The sequence below is a fragment of the Callospermophilus lateralis genome, chromosome 7, assembly GCF_048772815.1.
Source record: "Callospermophilus lateralis isolate mCalLat2 chromosome 7, mCalLat2.hap1, whole genome shotgun sequence".
NCBI lineage: Eukaryota > Metazoa > Chordata > Mammalia > Rodentia > Sciuridae > Callospermophilus > Callospermophilus lateralis.
In genome coordinates, this window is record NC_135311.1 from 15,155,213 (window position 1) to 15,175,702 (window position 20,490).

Genomic DNA, 20,490 nt, shown 5'->3' on the forward strand with positions numbered 1-20,490 from the left:
TGTTATTAGGTTCCAGTTAATTGCTGGAAAATTCTTCCTAAACTTGTACATGATGGGTTATTGGGAATATTTGGCTATGTGTTTGCTCTCGAAGCAGAAAAATAAAAATTCAGAACTTATGATAACCAGAAACACAGACAGGCAGACATCACACTTGCCAGAACATATTATCTTGGCTTCCAGCACCCATTTGAAGGATTTCTAGAGTTTTATAAATAATATAGTTTTCTTCAAATCTCAGTATTTGAATAATTCTCTTTGTTCTTCTGTACATCACTGGAGTAACTACATTTTTGTTTTGGTGACAATCATGTCTGGTTTGGATATGTTATAAATGAACTAGTATTATAAATACACTTTATAAAATTTATGTAAGATATAAGGATATAAATCCAATTTATAGGAATATAAATCTAATAAAAAGTGAGATCACGTTATTTTGATGTTTATTATAATGCTTCTGTCCTTTCCTGTAAGTAAATAAGAATTTTTTTATATATCACTTAATTCAAGGGCTTATCACAATTATTCATACTATGTATCATTAACTGAATAAAAGAAAAAGTAAAATATAATAGCTTTTATATGACTGATAGATAGCAAACTTTTTTTTTTTTCACTGCAAAATAGCAAATGTGACTATGCAGAAAGATGTATTTTAATCTTGGCCTTATTTCATTATGGATTTAGTCTTACTGATGTGAATTTATATACACATTTGTTTGTTGAAAATCTCAAATTCACAAGTAGAGTTAGTCCATATTATTTGCCCTGGTACTCACAGTCATCTATGACACATGGAATCTGAAGAATTACCCACTAGGGCTGGGTTTGTGGCTCAGTGGTATAGTGCTCACCTAGCATGTGTGAGGCACTGGGTTTGATCCTCAGCACGACATAAAAGTAAAATAAAAATATTTTGTGTCCATCTACAACTAAAAAATAAATGTTAAAAACAATTATCCAATAGAAGCATGTGAACTCATGGCAGAATAAAGACGATCCTCAGGGAGACTCCCATGGCAGTTGTACTTATTGCTTCAAGTCTTTGATTTTATAACATTTTCATTGTTGGCCAGTAAATCAGTGACAGTACCATTCATGTCATGTCCTTGGCAAAATAGGATACAGTATAATTACAAAGAGTGAGGAGGGATGGAAAAGGGAGGAACTGAGGGACAAGACTGACCAAATGATGTATGTACATATATGAATAGACCCCAGTAAATTCCACCTTCATGTATATCTATAAAGCCCCTTCCCAGGCCCACCTCTCCTCCAGGCCCACAGTCTTCCTGACTCTGCCTTCTCTCCAGGTCCCATCCTGCCCCAGGCACCACCCCTGCTGGGCCAGGTGGAGCAGCTGCAGGCTGTGTTGCCTCAATGTGCTAATTGGCAGTTTTTGCAGTGGTACACAAAATAATCCCTATTTTATGAACATCTATCCTGCATTGGATGAAGTATCTCAGGCTTTCTTATGCCTTAAACCAAATTTAAGAAAATCCCCTCTTTCTCATTTTAAATATTTATTTATTTATTTTTGTACCAGTGATCAAACCCAGGGGTGCTTATCCACTGAGCCCCTGACTCAGTGATTTTTACTTATTTATTTATTTATCTTTACAATTTTGAGACAAGGTCTTGCAAGTTTGATGAGGCTGGCTTTGAACTCCTGATTCTCCTTCCTCAGGCTTCAAGCCACTTGGTTGATCACAGACACTAAAATAAAATCAGCTGAGTTTGTGACTCAGTGGTGGAGTGCTTGCCTAACCTGAGTGAGGTACTGGGTTCAATTCTCAGCCTTGCAATAAACAAATGCATAAAATAAAATTCATCAACAGCTAAAATACATATATTTTACAAAAATTAATATCAGAATTTGTCAAAGGTTAGGTAAAACTCAGCTCTGATCCCTGATAATCCTGTGGTCTTTTTCAGTGGGAAATCTCTTATCATCAGTCCAGGTTTTCTATGCTAATTGGTCAGTTTATAGTTTCCTTATTTTAGAGTTATTTTGCAATGTCTGTATTTACTCAGAAACCCCCCATGTCCTACAGGATTCTAGTTCCACATTTATTTTCTTCTCTTTCTAGTTTTCAACAGAATACTGTGAACTTCTGCTGTTGTTCATCAACAACATTTTTAAAACATATTTTTAATTTACTTTAGTTTTGATTGAAAGAGGTTTTTTTTTAAAAAAATTATTTTGGTACTATTGACTTATTTTAATTAAATTGTGCTTATTAAGACATATTTGAGGGCTGGGCTGGACATGCAGCTCATGGCAAAGCACTTGCCTAACATGTGGGAGGTCCTGGATTGAATCTTACCACCATACACCCACAAGGAAGATGGCTTTGAAAGGACTCAAGCATCAGAGGTATCCACAGATATAGTTAAAAAGATCAAGTACTTATAAATACTCTCATAATCAAAAATATATCTTCCATATTTGGATAAAATTATTCTTAGCAAAATTTTCAAATCAGTTTTAGAAGATAGAGTCAGGATGATGGTTGTTTTTTATTTTTATTTTTTCAATTTTTGAAAAAATGGAACAACAATTACTTGTTCTAGTCAGTAATACAAGACAGCAGATTGCTCTTCAATTCATTGTATACAAATGAAGCATACTTTTTCACTTCTATGGTTGTACACAAGGTATGGTCATGCCATTCATGCAATTATACATGTAACTAGGTTAATGAAATCCATCTCATTCCACCAACTTTCCTACCTAGGATAGTGATATTTTTCATTTCAAATAGTATAATACTTAAAACCACTATAGATTAAATTTTCTCAGGACTCAAACTATTATAATATGCAAGAGATAAGTCATTAGCTGCATTTGTAATTAAAATACATTTTCTTTTTTTTTTTCAAAGAGAGAGTGAGAGAGGGGAGAGAGAGAGAGAGAGAATTTTAATATTTATTTTTCAGTTATCGGCGGACACAACATCTTTGTTTGTATGTGGTGCTGAGGATCGAACCCGGGCCCCACGCATGCCAGGCGAGCGCGCTACCGCTTGAGCCACATCCCCAGCCCTAAATACATTTTCTAAATAATCTTAAAATGACTTTTTTCCTAATTTTCAAATTTGGAAAACATATCCTTATATCTTATTAAAATCTACATTCATCAGAAAGTTAATTATTTATTGCTTACAAGTAAGAGGACAGACTTTCTGGTAAGCATCAAACTTCATTGATATCAGGAATTATTGTTGGAGAATTCTATTATTCTTCACTTCTGTTCAAAGTATCATTTAAAAAATGTATCAATGTGCTTTGGTGTCAGAAATTTGAATTTCTTCTTTGAGATTGTGTGTTTATTAGTAGTTAGGGTTATTTCTCATGAAAGTTCCATGATAATATTTTATCCTAATGTTGGTGCCTCCATGTGATTAGAAGGTAGCTTTTAGAGCAGAGTTGAGTGTACATATATAGTATTTGGTGGATTCATTAGAAAAGTACATATACTTTTTTTAATAGTTGTAGTTAGACACAATACCTTTATTTTATTTATTCATTTTTATTTGATGCTGAGGATTGAACCCAGTGCCTTATAGATGCTAGGTGAGTGTTATACCACTAAACCACCAACTCAGCCCCAACATATACTTTTATTTATTTATTTATTTTTTTTTGGTATGACTAAAAGTTTATCATTTTCACATGTTTTTCACAAAGTATTTATAAAAGAACACCAAGGTAAGAAAATCATTTTAATATTTTGCAATCATTTTACTATATATACATTAATATCAGTTATTTAACCCTGAAAACAACCTTCACTTATACAATGTAAAAAAAATTTTTCTTGACAGGAAGTGATATTTATTGAATGCTAGAAATACTCCATTACCATAAAGCTACAAAGAGATTCATGCTCCTGTGAGCAAAGTTAGGAGAACAAAAATAAGCACCAAGGCAGAACTTTTATGCACTTAGGGCCTGATTGGTTGTATCTAAACATAACCTCTAACAATAAAAGACAAAAATAACACCTCATTTGGCAAAAAATAAAAATACAAATGGAGGTCTGGAAAAAGTGAAAAATACCCATTTTTAAAATAAATTAATAAAATCAATTTTACTTATTCTTTAGTTAATGTGACATTTGAAAAGCATATTCATGTCATTTTTCTTTAGATCACTCTCAATAACTCATATTGTTTCATTTTTTTCATGTTGTCACATTAAAGTAAATAGTATGTTGAATTATGTCAGCTTGCTGTAATGAATCCCAACTATTAGAACTAGATCCAGAGGCTCCAACAACCTTATCTGCAACTACTCCAACATGTGAAACAGATTATTATTTATCTCTGTTAATTTTTAAGATCCCTAGTCAGTCAAGATACTGTGATTTGTGTGTGTGTGCTTATGTATGTACACACAAGTCTGCCAGAGCCATGTGACAGAGTGAGTGCAACCCAGAGGGGAGATGTACAAACAAGTTTATATTATGGTCCAACTAACCCCCTAAAAGATTTGGTTGGCCAGACACTATTACTTCCAAAATAAACCTGAGGCTGAGCAATGAGGTAATTAGGGGATCTGTCACCACAATGAAGAGTCAGTGACAGGTTTGGAAAACAAAGACTAAAGCAGGATGCCTTGGCCACAGCATTCCCATGACACTGGAAAACACCAAGCAGCAACAGACACTTTTCAGGAAGGGATTAGAGGTAGGGAATCCCCTTACCTGTGGCTGAGGACCTCGGCACCTCCCAAGGGGGCATTTGCAGTGGCCTCTTCTTCACCTAGTAGGAAAGTCCTGGAGTGTGCACCTGGGCATCCCTCCTCTTGGTGCCAAGGATTTTCCCCACTCGTACACTATCCCCAGTGGAGAATTGGCTAAAAACAACGCTACTCTTGTGTGTCCAACTCGGTCTCAGAAAGGGGTCTCCTGTCCCGTAGGGGTCCCTGAGTTGGAGGTAATGCTGATACACTGCACACTGTAGAGCAGTAACATATGAAGTCAGCCAGTCTACTTTAAAAGTCAAGCACTCTACAGGCAACATTGACTAGTTATTGTTGTCTCAGTATTAACACCTTTTACCAAGATAGTTTCTTCACACAACTTATAATGTGTAGGGCAAAGAAGAAATACATATTTCTGAAATATGATAGAAACATTTTTTTTTTAAGTTCAGTGTTAAGATTCCTTAAGGGAGGGAGAAGGAGGCATATTACTTTTCCACTTTCTCTTCCCATCCTTGGCTTCCAGGTAATAGAGCACTAAGGTTCCTGTGAAATTAGCTAAAGGTTCCCACTGCCCTTCCACCCGCAGAACAATTCTAGGGAATTCCTAAGCCATCTACCTCCCAAATTTGTAATCGTAACTCTGGGCATGTCTATACAGCTCTTTAATTCAGTTTCAAAATCCACAGCATTTTTTAAACAAAATGACACAGTTGCATTCTTTAAATGCCAGCCATGAAATCATCACTTAAAAAACAAACAAAAAAAATCTATTTAGAATATAAATGTAATTCAAATAAGATTTTCTTCTTAATTTTTTTTTTTTTCCTGTGCTAGAGCTATGAGCCAGGGCCTCATACATGCTAGGCAAGAGCTCTTCCAGAGCCACACTCCCAGCCCTCTCCTTTTTTAAAGGTGTTTCGTTTGGTCTGTCCAAGACATGCCCATGACTGCTTTAAAAAGCCCTTAGGAAGAGCCTCATGGGGTATAGTAAAGTTTGATATTTTGTTCCAGTGTTGTCAGGTTCTTAAACTGCACTGTAGCTATGACTTCCTTCAAGAAAACCCCCCAAAATGGGTGCATCAGACACAGAGGAAAACATTCATAATTCAGTGAATTTTAGTCATACCAAATTAATAATCTAACCTATCCAAACATGCAACTTATCTTTTTCCTCCTTCAAGGACTTAAATTCCCTTCTTCACTAAATGGTTACTTTTGGGAATCAAAATCTACTGTATTTCAAGTTAAACTCGGAGGGTTTTGCATAACTATAGCATGATTTTAAATTCATATTGGCATTCATTTTTCTGTATTTTCCTTTATGTATCCTAAATAAGTTTTCAGAACCATAATATTTAGGGAGAGATTAAAAGTGTTTTATATCATTCTGTGAAATTCTAATAAATCTTCAGTTTATCGGGGTTTATCTCTTAGCTCAGTGTCACACAATCTATCAGATAAAAGTATGGACAAAAAGTATTTCAAATACAAAACCCTTAGCTCTGTGTCATAAATAAATTTGGGTAAAACTGCAAGCCTTCCACTGAGTCATCTCGGCAAAGATGACCCATCTTCTCTGCAAGCAGTAACCTTTCTTTGGCCAGGAGGACAGACATTCCCACGAGCTTGGCAAACTCTTCTGATGTTAGGGATCCTTTTTCTGAAACTGTCTCCAGGGCCGCGGCTACCATTTCCTCTTCCTTGTGGGACTGAAGCTCAATTACCATGACGCCACTGTCAAACCCCCCCCCCCCCCCCCCCCGGAGTCTGAGAGGTAATTTCAGTGCTTCTAGCATCTTGCATGCATTCACTAAATCTTCTGGTGAGAGCAATTCCATTCCTCGAGCCCGGTTTACTAAACAGTACACCTCTGTGAGTGACATTATTCCGCCTCGTTCCTCTAAAGGCACCTGCAATATTCCAGCCAGCTGTTTGGCCAGCTGCATGTGGTACTGTGTTCCTGAACCGTAGGTTTCTCTGGTAACTGGGTTAGCTATTCCCATGCTCAGCAAGCAGGACTTAAACCTGATGGTCTCATCTTCTGTGATGTCACCCTGCTTCTCTTTAATTTTATTAGCAATTGATTTTGATAACTCCACCATTTCCTTAGCCTTGATCATTAGCTTGCTGAGGTCTTCAAAGGCCTCAGAAATATTTTTGTCAGTTTCTTTTCTTTTTTCTTCCAGTTTCCTTTCAATACCTACAATTCCTACAGCTCTTACTCTTCCTGGCTGGGGTCCTCTATTTGTTTGTATTGACTGAGACACTGGCATGTTCTCCCATCTTCTTTGTGTCATTTCCTCTGATAAACGCCTGTAAAACTCCATCTGGCCATGCTCTTTGAAGGAGAGTTTGATATAGGAGTTTTTACTACTCTGGAATGGGCCAGGTTCTTTGGTAGGAGGAGCTGGGTGCAGATGAACCACTCTTCCCAATTCCAGCTGCCTGTTCCTCAATGAATACAACGGGGGACAGAGGAATGGCCATGCAGCACTCATGATTTTTCTAATCTCTCCAAATCAGTCGGTGTGTACTAAGGAGGAGGGTCCCAGCATCAAATTTTATCTTCTCCTCGCCATCGTAGATGCGCACCCCACGCTGCTGGATCACCAGGGTCTCGTTGATCTCCAGGAGGCCGCTGGTCCACAGGAAGCGGTCCATGGCCGCCGCCAGGCCGGCCTCCTCCGCTCGCCAGCGCCGGCGCTCCCCGGCCGCGAGCTGCGCGCCGGGCAGCCTGCGGCGCCCCCTGGCGGCCGGCGGGGCCAACATATACTTTTTATAATATTTAAAAGCTTATCTTTTTTGAATTAGTGAAAGTAGTGTTTAGACATGTTAATATTGTGAGATGAACAAAGTACAGGTATAGTTTAATAAGTTTTTTGGAAGTTGACATAATTGCCTCTGTCCTATTCTACTTCTTCCATGGTTGTCTGTGATAAGATATATCAGCTTGAGAATTTTTTGATTGGACCTTAGGCCTTACGCATGCTAGGCAAGCACTGAACTACATATATACACAGCCCTCTTATAAAGTGTATTTTGAGACAAAGTATTGTTAAATTACCCAGGTGGGTCTCAAATTTGTGATCCTCATTCCTTAGCCTCCCAAGTATCTGGGATGACAGGCTAGTGTCAAAGTTCCAGATGTGTCTTGGAGGATTTATGTCAGTATCATGTTTTTAGTGTATTAATAACTTTTTAAGCTATACTATGTCCATTTTTCTTTATTTCCCCAAAGTCAATAAAGCTTTTTGGGTGTTTTGGTGGTATGCTTAATGTAAACATACTTTACAATGTTACACTTCAGTTCCTTATAGTCTAGCTATGCAATTCAATGTGAGGAAAGTATTTTGATTCTGATAATATCAACTGTTTTTCAGGTCCAACATGTTTTCCTAAAAGCAGTGATTATTAATTTTTAATAATCATATAGAAGATAAATGAAAATATGTGTCCACACAAAAATTTGGATGTGAATGTTCCTAGCAGAATTTTGCATATTAGTCAAAAAGTGGGAATCACCCAAATGTCCATCAACTGATAAACCAATTCATAAGCATGTGGTATACCAGTACAATGGAATATTATTTGTCAATAATGAAGAAATGATTCTTGCTACCATGTGGGTGAAACTTGAAAACATTGTGCTCAGTGAAAGAAGTCAGATACCAAAGGTCAATGGTTTAATTTATAAATGAATTCCACAGCTGGAATTCCTTAGTTGGGATGGCAAGGATAGGCCAACCTAGAGAGAGAAAGGAGATGAGTGGTTGTCAATGTCTAAAGAAAATGTGGCTGACTGAAGGATGGAAGCGCTCTTTGCGGGTGGGTGATGAAAATGTCCTAAATTGATGAGGGTGATACATGTACAATTTTAAATATTCTGAAATATTCTGGAAGCCATTGGATTTTATGTTTTAAGTAGGTGACTTGAAGAGTATATAAATTATATCTCAATAAAGCTGTTTCTAAAAAGCAAGATGCATATGGACACACACAAGACATCATTGATATAAAACTACTGAAAATGTATCTGGGGATATGGCTCATAGAGTGCTTTCCTCTTATGCACAAGGCCTGGGTTCAATACCCAGCACCAAAAAAAAAAAAAAAAAAGGAAAATGCAAATAACACTATTGTTCAGGAAAGCACACTAATGTAGTAGAGGCACAGAGACAAGCATATGGATAATAAGAAAACAAACTGGGAAGGCTCTGGCAAACCCAGGAGGGGATGGCTAGTGTATGAGGTAAACAGTGGGTGGAGAAACATTTAACTCTTAAGCTTGATGGTGGAACATAGATGTTCTTGCTATTATGCCTACACCTTGTTGATTAGCTTTTAATTCTTTGTAAAAAAATCATGGTCATTTCCCAATGTTTTAGAAGTTGGACATGTGTCTTTGATATAGTGAGGTGGGAGACTGGCCCCTGAACTGGGTGAACACAGTGCTGGACAGTGGACAGCCATCCCCGGCAGGTTCCCTGAATTGAAACCAGCAATCTCTGGGACCATCTCCAGAACACTCTTCCTCCTGGCTGTTGGTCTACAGCAGTAGCTTAGCTGTACAGCCAGAGAGCCCTGGTTTGTATCTCCACTGTGAGCATGCTCCTCAGCAGCATGGCCTTCAGCAAATTGCTTTGCTTCTCTGAGCTTTGCTTTCTTATTAGTTAAATGGGAATAATACTGCCTACCTCTCAAAATTGGGGCTGACTGAATGGAAAAGGTAAGGTCTCCTCTGGTGCCTGGTGGGCCCCACCTGCTGCTGATGTGATTCGTGCAGAAGCTGGGCTCTCCCTGCTCATTTCAGGGAGGCAGTCTGTGCTGGGTCCTACACTCCTTGGCATGCTGTACCAGAGGCCATGAGTGAATACTGGCTGAGTGGGACTGACTTGTAGAGCCCCATCTTCCCTCCTCCCTTCCTAGCTGCTTTGAAAAGCAAAGGGAACAAAAGGCCCCCAAAGACAGCTCCCTTCACTACTCCTAAAAACAAAGCAATATATAAATAAGCTAGCTCTGTCCTTCTCTAAGGATCTTTTTTTTTAATTGTATTCCCAGCTGTTCATCAGCTGCTGGAGGCTCACAGGGCAGGGCCAGCCCCCAGGGGCCCAGGGGCCCAGGGATAGGATGATGGGATGGCTATCTGTACAGAAGCTTCCCTCCTATGGGGGAAGCTCCTTCTACTTTTCTTGGAGACTGGAAGGTTGGATGCCTTGGGTTAGGCCCTCAGCAGCAGGGTCCAGACACATCTAGAGGAGAGCTGGATCTCAGAAACTGGGCCTGACAACCAGGCAGGTCAATGAGATTGGGGTTGTGTTGTAGCTGAGCAGGGGAGATAGAAATCCCACTGCATGTAGGGGCAGCTGCAGAACCACTGCCCTGGATGCCATTCTCCACATTGAACAGAACACACAAAGTGCATCCTCTGAGCTCTGGGCTCTGAAGCCTCCTCCTCCAATGTCAGTCCTGGCACAGAGCTCTCAGTGCTAGGCCATTCCTCTGCTGTCTCAGGGACCTGGCTGGTTTGTTTGTAAGGGCAGAGGTCCCTGTGCCTGGTTCAGATCTCTGCACCATCCAACATTTTGTGGCTAATGAGAAAGGAGCAGGGAGGAAGAGCCCTTGGGGGTATGTGGGCTCTGTCCTGGTCATGGGGAGACCCCAGGCACAGGGCCTCATGTGACATGGATGCAGGCCAGACCTAAGACCTTCTTTATATCACTTCAAGCAACCTACGTGGCCCCACTGTACTACTGTGGTGACCCAGCTGGAAATGATAGAGCACTGTGACCTCTCCATGATCCTCTGGGATCCCTTGTGGCCACATCCATCCAGTGACTAACCTTACTAACCTATGGTCTTTCTGGTCTAGTTTAGGGCAGGACAGAAAGGGATGGGTGGCTTTGGGAATGAAGGGAAAAGTGACAATCAATTCTCTCCAACCTGAGCCCTTTTTCTGATGTCCAAGGGGCCACTCTCCTACCCACACAAATGATGGTACTATAGAAATCAGGGTCCAGGGCTACCACCAAGCCTTCTCTACAAGCTCTTGGGAGCCATAGCTCACTGTCCATGGCTACTGCCCTCCTCCCACCCATCTTCCACCCTGCTGCCAATGCTACCTCTGTAAAAATTCAGTGGGAACATACAAACCAGCCTGCTAGATCGTACCTACCTCTTCCTCCCACTGCAGCCCACAGTTGGGTTACTCCTTGGACTGCCTTGAGTTTTTAACACCACACCCTACTCCTGCCCAACAATCACTGGTGAGAGCTAGTGCAGCACCTCCCCAGGCAGGTGCTCCAGTGGAATCAGCCTCCACCATTCCCCACTGCCTCACACCAGCCTGCTTCCCTCAATAAACCACCTGCAGGGCATCTGAAGACACTTGAGTTGCCCCCTCTAGTTTCTAGGCAAAGACTTGTAGCACATCAGGGAGGGAGGGAGGGGAGGGAGAGAGGGAGGGAGGAGAGGGAGGGAAGAAAGGAAGGAAGGAAGGAAGGAAGGAAAGGAGGGGGGCAGGAGGCATGGAGGGAGAGAAGGAAGAAAGGAATCCATCAGATTTTTTAGGGAATTCAGAGTGGCTCCAGCAAAGGGTCACTTCCTCCCAGGGACCAAAGATGCACAGGAGGCCCTCTCCACTGTCAGGCACCTACTGCAGATTTTGTCACATGGGGTCTTTATGTTGCAAGACATGAATACTCAACTGAAACTGGTTTTTATAACAAAAAACATTGAACTGGCCAAGGCTACTAAAATATCCAGGACTGGTCAGGCTGCAGGTAATGTTTGATCCTGGGCCTCATTACGATGACAAAAACTTTGAGTTCTGAATCCTTTTTCCTGTCTTCTGTGTGATTGGCTTTATCCTCAGGAGTCACACTGTGCTTCCCCACACCCCCTAACAGTTCTGGAATCTTCCCCTTGGTCACAAATAGCTGCACTTATTCTAAACTTCACATCCTCATTCTGGAGGCTTCCAGGGAAAGACAGGAAGTGTGTTTTCCCAGCAGGCTGTTGGCAATGTCTTCTTGGGTTTCCCATTGCTTCTGATTGTGTTCTGGGCCCATCCCTGAGCCAGTCACTTCAATGTGGGGGCAGGAGGTGAAAAACACTTCTGAGTAGCAAGAGCCAAACCATATTCCCTAAAACAGGGAAGCCGTAATTTCCTGGAGGAAATGGGGTGTTGAATCCAGAAAGTAGGGAAAAGATGCAGAGCTACAAGCATGAGCCCATCCTGTGGTTGATTCTCATTTTACTTTCATCCTTTTAGGCCTAGGAAAGCCTCTAGGACAGAAGACACGGTTCTTTCTTACCCAGAAACAGGCTAACATTGACAACTTCCCTTTCCAGATGTCTGTTTATTTGGAGTTCTGAGTGCGAAGAATCCCGAGTCTGTCCCTTTCAAAATTTCACTGGTTTACAGAATCTACCCCCGGTGGACAGGTAGGTTCTGGCTGAAGTAAAACATGTTTGCCTGTGGAAAGTTTCCTGCATTCAAAATAAAATCCACACTGCACCCGCTGGCCAATGGAACACTTGCCCCTTGCTCATATTTAGCCATGCTTGCTGCTTCTTATTCCTTAAATGAGCAATATAGGGGAAGCTATAATTAACCAGTAAGTCTTACCAAGCCCAATGTTTTTACACAAGTCTCTTCTTTTAGGCTCAGTAGGTCTGGTTCTCAGGCTCACTAACCCAACATGTCAGCAAAGGGAGCATCTTCAAGCACAATCTAAACTAGTTCTCTGGAGAGGCTGCACCTTTGAACTTCAGTGCAACAAGGGCTGGGTTAGATAGTTAAAGTTTAAGTGGGTCACAGCTCCTAATCCTTATCAAATACCCTTGAAAAACACAGCAAAGCAAACATCCAAGAATGGTATTGTACTTTGAGAAACAACCTGGTCCCAGTCTCTGCCTCTAGGTCAGGAAGATACTGGAGAGAAAGGGATTTTTTTTTTTCTCTATAGTCACACCCACCTTCCTGGGGGACATTTGAAACCTAATGGGGTCTCCTTGCATCTGAGGTTCCACAACCCAAGGGCTCAAGGGCATTTTGTGAGTCCTTGGGAGAGACACAGGGGTAACAGACTTGTTATTCTATCATGAATCCAAAATCAAGTCCCCAAAACCATACTGAGAAACCACTAGCATCCAAACATGCCTGGTGTCAGGGCCACCACTACCAACAACCCAAGTGGCTCACCCTTGAACCCTTCCCCCTTTTGAAGCCACAAGAAAAGGTAGAGGGGTTCATGGATCATCTCTGAGTTGTGGGCTCTGGCTTGTGCCCCAGGATGAGTTCATTTCTTATTCTTAGAGGCCAGACTCAAATTAAACAAAGAGTTCCTATAAATAGAGTGGGGATACGCTGGGCTCACTGTCACTGAAAGGTCCTTTTCTTGGGGACAGATTCACTGCATGAATGTTCTTGGGTTACCTGGGTACTTCATGTGGCAGGGTTGTACCTTTTCAAGTGTTGTAGGGGAGTGAGAAAATAATGCAGGTGCGTCAGACAATGGGATTTGGCCTGATTCTGTTTTCTATTGTCTTCATATCTCTCTCTCTCTCTCTCTCTCTCTCTCTCTCTCTCTCTCTCTCTCTCTCTCTCTTCTACATGCTTTTTCACACCCTGAGAAGGGGCCAAGAGGAAGGAGGTCATGCTATCAACACTCTGGCCATCCAAATTGAGCAGTTTCCTCCTAGGAATGAGTCCTATTTCAGATTATAGTTGACAGAATGTTCCAGCCTTTTAGATTACATTGCAAAGTCCCTTTAGGAATGGCCCAAGAGCTAAGATTTCCTCCTGGTTTCCCTAATGCCATTAAATGCAGAGTGAATATGATTTGCATGGCAGATCCTGAGCTGCAGATTACAAGGACCCTCCTCATGCATGGTGATCTTTATGGCAGGGAGCAACATGGACCAGAGCCCCAGCCCTAGCATGACTTTGGTTTTAATCACACTGAGGTGTGCTTGAGAGGTGGATGACTTCTTGCCACCATGGTAGCCAAGTGAGGGCTTCAAATGTCCAGAATAACTGAATAAACATAAAATCACAGGGAAAGAAATTCATACATAATGACAGCTGCATTGATTCTGCCAAGCAATTTCAGCACACTATTCTAAGAGATTTGTAAAAAATTCATCAGCTTTTTCTCTAACCCTAAGATGTTGGAATTACTACTATTTCTTTTCTGCAGATGATAAAACTGAAGCATGGAGAGATGATGTACTTTGCACAAGATCATGCAGCTGGTGAGTTAAGGTTAGGAACTGTGCAGTTGTAGCCCCAAGGTGTGGCTGATGTCCCATGGTAAAAAATAAATACCCTCTGCTGGCAGCTCCTTCTTACCTCCCAGGTGCCAGCTCTTCCCACTATCAATTCAGGGGATTCTGGTGCCTTGTCTTGGGGTAAAGCCCCTCGCAGCACCTCCCCACCCATAGGAATCTTCGAGGCAGAGCCATAGAACTGAGGCCAGGTGATTATATTAGATGTCAGGACTGTTGTGGTGGAGGCAAAGATGGAGACTTGCTGGGCTTTTCTTTCACTGGATTTGAACGGGAACTAGGCAGTTTTGTAAGTGCCCACCATCTTGTTCCCCCAGAGGGGTGCTGGCTACTGGGCTGAGAATGAAATCAGTATTGAGAATAACCAGAACTGCAAAGTGGGTCCTGGTGGCATTTAGAAGCCTGAATCCAGCTGGGCCTGCCACTGGAACCTGTGCTTCCACTTTGCACTTTTAGGAAATCTTTCCCTTTTACTGTTTAAGTTGGTTAAAATCAATCTTCTATCACTTATAATGGAAAGAGCTCTACCCGAGAGAGGCCTGCCCACAAAGAAACATGGATTGGTCCAACTAATAACCCAGTGCCACCCATAAATGAAAGCCCATCTGCACTCCCCAAATGCTCTGTTCCCAGTGACTCAAATCCCAAAGGCCATTTCCTGGCCGAAGCTTCCTCAGGTTGCACCAGGCAGAATTACCTATCACTATCCTTGGTTGTCACCATACAAAACTTGTAGCTACTTAGCACTTATTTTAATTTGCCTTGAAATACGCTGAGGCATATCTATAAATCATTCAGTAACATTTATCGAATGCTTCTGATGTGCTACATCCTCTTTAGGGCACAGGGATTTGTGGAATAATGTCAATCACATATCTGAGTCTTCCTAAGTGTTGGGCACTATGCTTGGGACTTAGCAAGCATCAGTGACGTCACTGCATCTCCCAAAACCCCAATAGATAAGAAAGGTCGTGCCTGAGGAAATGATGACAGGGCACTGAGATTTCAAAGCTGCAAAATCAACAAGTGCGTTACCAAAAGAAGATGGAGATTTCTACAGACCAAACTTTAGAACTTGTCTCACTTCTCAAATCCTGCCAGCTTCACAAATCCCTAGTCAACAAAGAGGATATAAAAGAATCAATAGGTATTAGAGGATTTTACAAGCATTAGACTGTTATTCATCTTCTGATGAACACACACATACACTAAAGTTGGGGATATTTTACCTACTCCTGCACCTCTAGTCCAGCTTCTTTGAGAGGCTGTGGAGAGTTTGATCCTCTGAGGCTGGAGAGATGGGGGCATAGGAACTGTGTGCAATTACTCCTGAGAGTACAGAAGGTTAGAGACCAGCGAGGAAGCTGCTATGGCTTGGACATGGAATATCTCCTTAGTGCCCATGTGTTAAAGTCTTAGTCTCTGGCTTGATGCTATTGGGTGATGGTGGTAGAGCCTTTGAGAGGTGGGATCCAGCTGAGTTTAGGGGAGTCTGTAATCCCAGCTACTTGGGAGGCAGAGGTAGGAGGATCACAAGTTCAAGGCCAGCCTTGGCAACTTAGCAAGACCTGATTCAAAATAAAATTCAAAAAGCACTAGGTGGTAGAATATCCTTGGGTTTAATCCATAGTATGAGAGAGAGAGAGAGAGAGAGAGAGAGCCAAGTAGAGGTCATAGGTCACTGAGGGTATCTCCCCAAAAGGATTGTAGGACCTCAGTATGCCTCTATTACTCTTGGCCTGGAGGTGAATGGGTTTTTCTAACCCCAGCTCCTGTCTTGATGTGCTGCCTCACCATAGGCCCCAAGGCAACAAGGCCAACTAGTCATGGACTCCAAAACTGTGAGCCAAAAGAATCCTTTTCTCTCCAGGCACTGTGGTGCATGCCTGTAATCCCAGTGGCTTGGGAGGCTGAGGCAGGAGGATCCCAAGTTCAAAGCCAGTCACAGCAAAAAGCGAGGTATTAAGCAACTCAGTGAGACTCTGTCTCTAAATAAAACACAAAATAGGGCTGGGCATGTGGCTACTTGGTTGAGTGACCCTGAGGTCAACCCCCCCCCCAAAAAAAAAAAAACAGAATAAAAAAAGAATCCTTTCTTTTTATAAACGTATTAACTAAGGTATTTGTTAGAGTCAAGGAAAGCCAACTAACACAGAAATGGATGTGAATTTGTATGCCCAAAGCTTGTCCTGGCAGAGTATGTTTCCTGCAGACAGTCTTGTGTTGTGAACATCTTAGACATGGTCTCCTGGGATCATCTAGAGGGCATGAATCCCATCAGACACACGGGAAGGTGAACACCAGAGTCTGCAAAGCAGGAAGGGATTTCTAAGGTGGCCAGAGCTGCAGCTGCCTCAGGGCTGGTGGCTCCTTCTGTGCCCAATTATTACTTTTTAATTTATTTTTATTTTTTAGTTGTTGTTGGATATAATACCTTTATTTTATTTATTTGTATTTGGTGCTGAGGATCAAACCCAGGGCCTCTCACATGCTAGGCGATCCCTTTTCCGCTGAGTCACAACCCCAGCCCCCCCACTGCATTCCCAATTATTGACCCCCATGGTGCCTGAGTAAATCCAAGTAAGTACCTTCCTTTCCACACTTATGAATCCTACCTCTCCCCACTTCAAGCCCCCATGTGAACATATTGGGGGAGATGGCATCTATTTTCCTCTTCCCAGAAAATCAGCAACCCTCTACTGTGGAGCACATGGAGGAAGACGAAAAAGGCTCTCTTCAAAAAAGTCTGAAGTATAGGTTAGTGTGTTTAGAAAAGAGACTAACTGTGGGACTTAGGAATAAAAGTAGTGTTTAAAACTATGAGTGAGAAGGAATGTTCTGGTGCCAGCCTGAAGTTCTTATCTGGTGTGAGGATAAGGACTCACTTCATTGCCACTTTAAAGAGACAGAGGCAAAACTCAAGTTCCACTGCTTAAGTTTTCTACCTGGAGGGCCAGACAGGCACAGTGAGCTGCTCAGGGCCCTGGAGGTAGTAGGAAGGCAGAGCCATGTCTTCCCCCACTGGACACTGCTTCCCCCCTCGGGGGAATCATCAGCACTCCTGTTCCTCAGGGAAAGAGCCCCTTCCTATTCTCTTCAATGCCTTCTTGATTTTCTTTCCTTTCCTCAACTTATCATAAATTGCCCTGGACTAGTGTTGACAAAAGTAGGCACAATCAGAAATGGAGACAGTCATCCCAGGGTAACTTCAACCTAGAATGATTCTAAGACCAATGAGTCCCTGAACACCTTATCTGGGGACTTCCGTTTTCAGCTACCTGAATATGTTATGATGACGTCAAGGGTACAACTGGTTAACATGACCACTGAACTCTCACCAAGCTCCGGGAGCCCTGCTAAGGACTTTCACATATTTCCTTATTCAATCCTAAGTCCAATAAATCCTCCTATTACTGCCATTTACCAAGGAGGGAACTAAGGCTTAGAGGAGTCAGCTGAGCAAGGTTTCACATCCAGCCAACAGAGCCCGGTCCAGGCCTGGAGGATGCGCTGCACACCTGACTATGATGCAGTTCTCAGCACAGGGACCTGGAAATCCATGGCTGTACTCTCCTTAGGGCACCATATCAGCTTGAAGTTATGTGCTCTCTTCCCTATTTACAATAAAGTCCCTCTCCTGGTCTTTGTCAGCTTTTAATTAAGAAATTTATTTGACCCACTTCAAGAACGCAGGGTTTTCTCTGTTTGGAATTTAGTCTGGAGTTTTATGAGAGCAAAAGTTCTGTGGGGATGGGTAGTAAAAGGATATAAAAGTAGGGATGGGTAGTAAAAGGATATAAAGTGACAGGACCAGGGGTCTTCTATATCTCTATGGAGTTGATTACGTGGACCCTGGTTTGAAGCAGGCAGGCAGAGTTAGTATTTAGAGACCATGAGTTGGCTCCCTGGATGTGAGCTCGATCTCATTGTGGGACTGAGTAAAGCCATGTGCCAAAGTTTTTCCTATGTGTGTGTGTGTGTGTGTGTGTGTGTGTGTGTGTATCCTACTCCTCAGTGGGGATGTTTCAAAACTCTGTAGCAAAGAGTATCTCAGTGAAAGTGTCAATGTAGTTAATAAGAATGCAAGCAACATGGATAACACCTGTAATCCCAGCAGCTTGGGAGACTGAGGCAGGAGGATCATGACTTCAAAGCCAGCCTCAGCAACAACCAGGTGCTAAGCAACTCAGGGAGACACTGTCTCTAAATAAAATACAAAATAGGGCTGGGGACGGGGCTCAGTGGCCAAGGGCCCTGAGTTCAATCCCTGGTATACCCCCCCCACACACACACACACAGGCTTGGGTGGTGGATTGCTTCCACTTGAATTATTAGCAGTGTTTCCTCCTAAGGCCCTTCAGCTCTGATCTTTGGCTTCCTAGTTCTGTAAAAAGCTGAGACTATCTTCATCAGCATTTATGAAATGCATTAGCTTTTCACAAGTATTCCAATTCACCTTTCCCTCTTGATAAATTAATGATTCTCTATTTCACTCACTTTTTTTAAAAAAAATTAATTGTTGGTAGACTTTTATTTTATTTATTTATTTTTACATGCTGAGAATTGAACCTAGTGCCTCACACATGCCAGGCAAGCACACTACCACTGAGCCATAGGCCCAGCCATTTTTGTCCACTTTTGAAGTTAATGTGAGAAATGCCAGCTAATGAAATAGGAATGAAAGTGACTTTGTACTGCCAGGCAGAAGCTTTGAGAATTGGTGTGGTCTGTATCTTAGCCCATGTTCTGTTGCTATAACAGAATATCACACACTAGGTAAATTATAAGAAAAAAGATTTTCTCACAGTTCTGGAGACTGGAAAGAGCATGGCACCAGTGTCTGGCCAGAGCCTTTGTGCTGCATTGTAACATGGAAGAAAGGCAAGTAGATAAAGCAGGCAGAACTCATCCTTTCACCAAGAGTCCACTAATAATGAACTCACTCCTGTAATAAAAGGCTTAATCCATTGGCAAGGGTGGTGCCTTTTTGTCCTAATCATCTCTTTAAGATCCCACCTCTCAAATGTGCTACCTCTGTTACAATGGCAATTAAATTTCACCATGAGCATTGGTGGGGATGGTAAAACCACAGCAGTCTGCCTTTTCCTCCTCCAGGACTTCCCATCAGCCTGGGTCCCTGGGTGCCACTGATGAGCACTCCTTCTCCTCACCATTCTAGTCATCACTAGCCATGCAGCATGTGTGAGAAATAACCTTTGTGGTTTGAAGTCACTGAGGCTTGGAGGTTGCTGGTTACTACAGCATAACCTAGCCTATCCTGACTCATAGTGTTGATGAGGGTTGGGGCAGAAGACATAGAAAACCACACCCAACAAGATGACTCTATATGCCCATGTGACTGGCTACAATAAAAAAGGTAGACAACACCAAGCATTAGCAAGAATATGGAGAGACTAGAATCTTCATATATCGTTTGTGGGAATGGTGTTGTCTCTCAGGAAAACAGTTCATTAGTTTCTTTAAAAGTTAAAAATAAGTTTATTAAGCACCCTGATGATTTTACTCCTAAATATTTATCTAAAAGAAAAACACATGTTCACATAAATATTTGTAGGTGAACATTCACATCAACATTATTCATGATAACTAAAAAGCTACAGTGACCTAAATGTCCATCATCTTGTCAATAGATACACAAAATATGTTATATCCATACAGTGGAATACTATTCAACAATAAAAAGAATGGAATACTGATACATGCTATCACATAGATGAATCTCAAAAATACTGTACCAAGGGAACAAAATCAGATACAAAAGAATGTATGCTATATGATTCAACTTATATGAAATTTCTAGAAAAGACTAATTTATAGAGACAAAAGGCAAATCAATGATTGCCTGGAGCTGAACATGGGTTAGAGGACTGTCTATAAACAGATTTGAAGGAGTTTTTTAAGATGATGGAACATTCTAAAACTGGATTTTAGTAATGGCTGCCCAATCCTATAAATGTTCTGAAAATCTTTGAATTGTATATATTTAATGAATCAGTTTTATGGTATGTAAATTCTGTCCCAATAAATCTATTAAAAAAGAATACTTAAGCATAATATCTGGGACATAGCAAAAGCTCAGTAAACTTGTTTTCAGTGCTAATCATTTCAGGAATGAAACACAGGAACTAAGATCCTGCAAGGAATTGATTAGAAGTGAAGATCTGCATTCCATAAAGAAGGAAAGTTGTGCAATCAGGCATGGGCAGACTCCCACCTCCTTCCATCCCCCAATTTTGGATTTCCTCTCTGCTGGTCACCATATGCAAAGGGCCAATGGATATTGACACTGTCCTGCATGGAATTCCATTAAAAGTCATGGATTAAATCAGGGGTTTCTTAAGGTTCTCTGCAGAAGCCCTAGGATGCCTTGAGAGTGATCCTTTTGAGATGTCACAGGTAGATTTAGCCTGGTCTGACTGAAGAGTGTTTCACACTGTACGTTCTTCCCTCTTCCTCAACAGTTTAATA

At 41.7% G+C, this 20,490-nt stretch overlaps 1 pseudogene; it reads right to left on the bottom strand.

The window, feature by feature from the left end:
• Positions 1-6,012: 6,012 nt before the first annotated feature.
• LOC143403681 (vacuolar protein-sorting-associated protein 36 pseudogene) lies at positions 6,013-7,411 on the bottom strand (annotated as a pseudogene).
• Between the last annotated feature and the right edge of the window lie 13,079 nt (positions 7,412-20,490).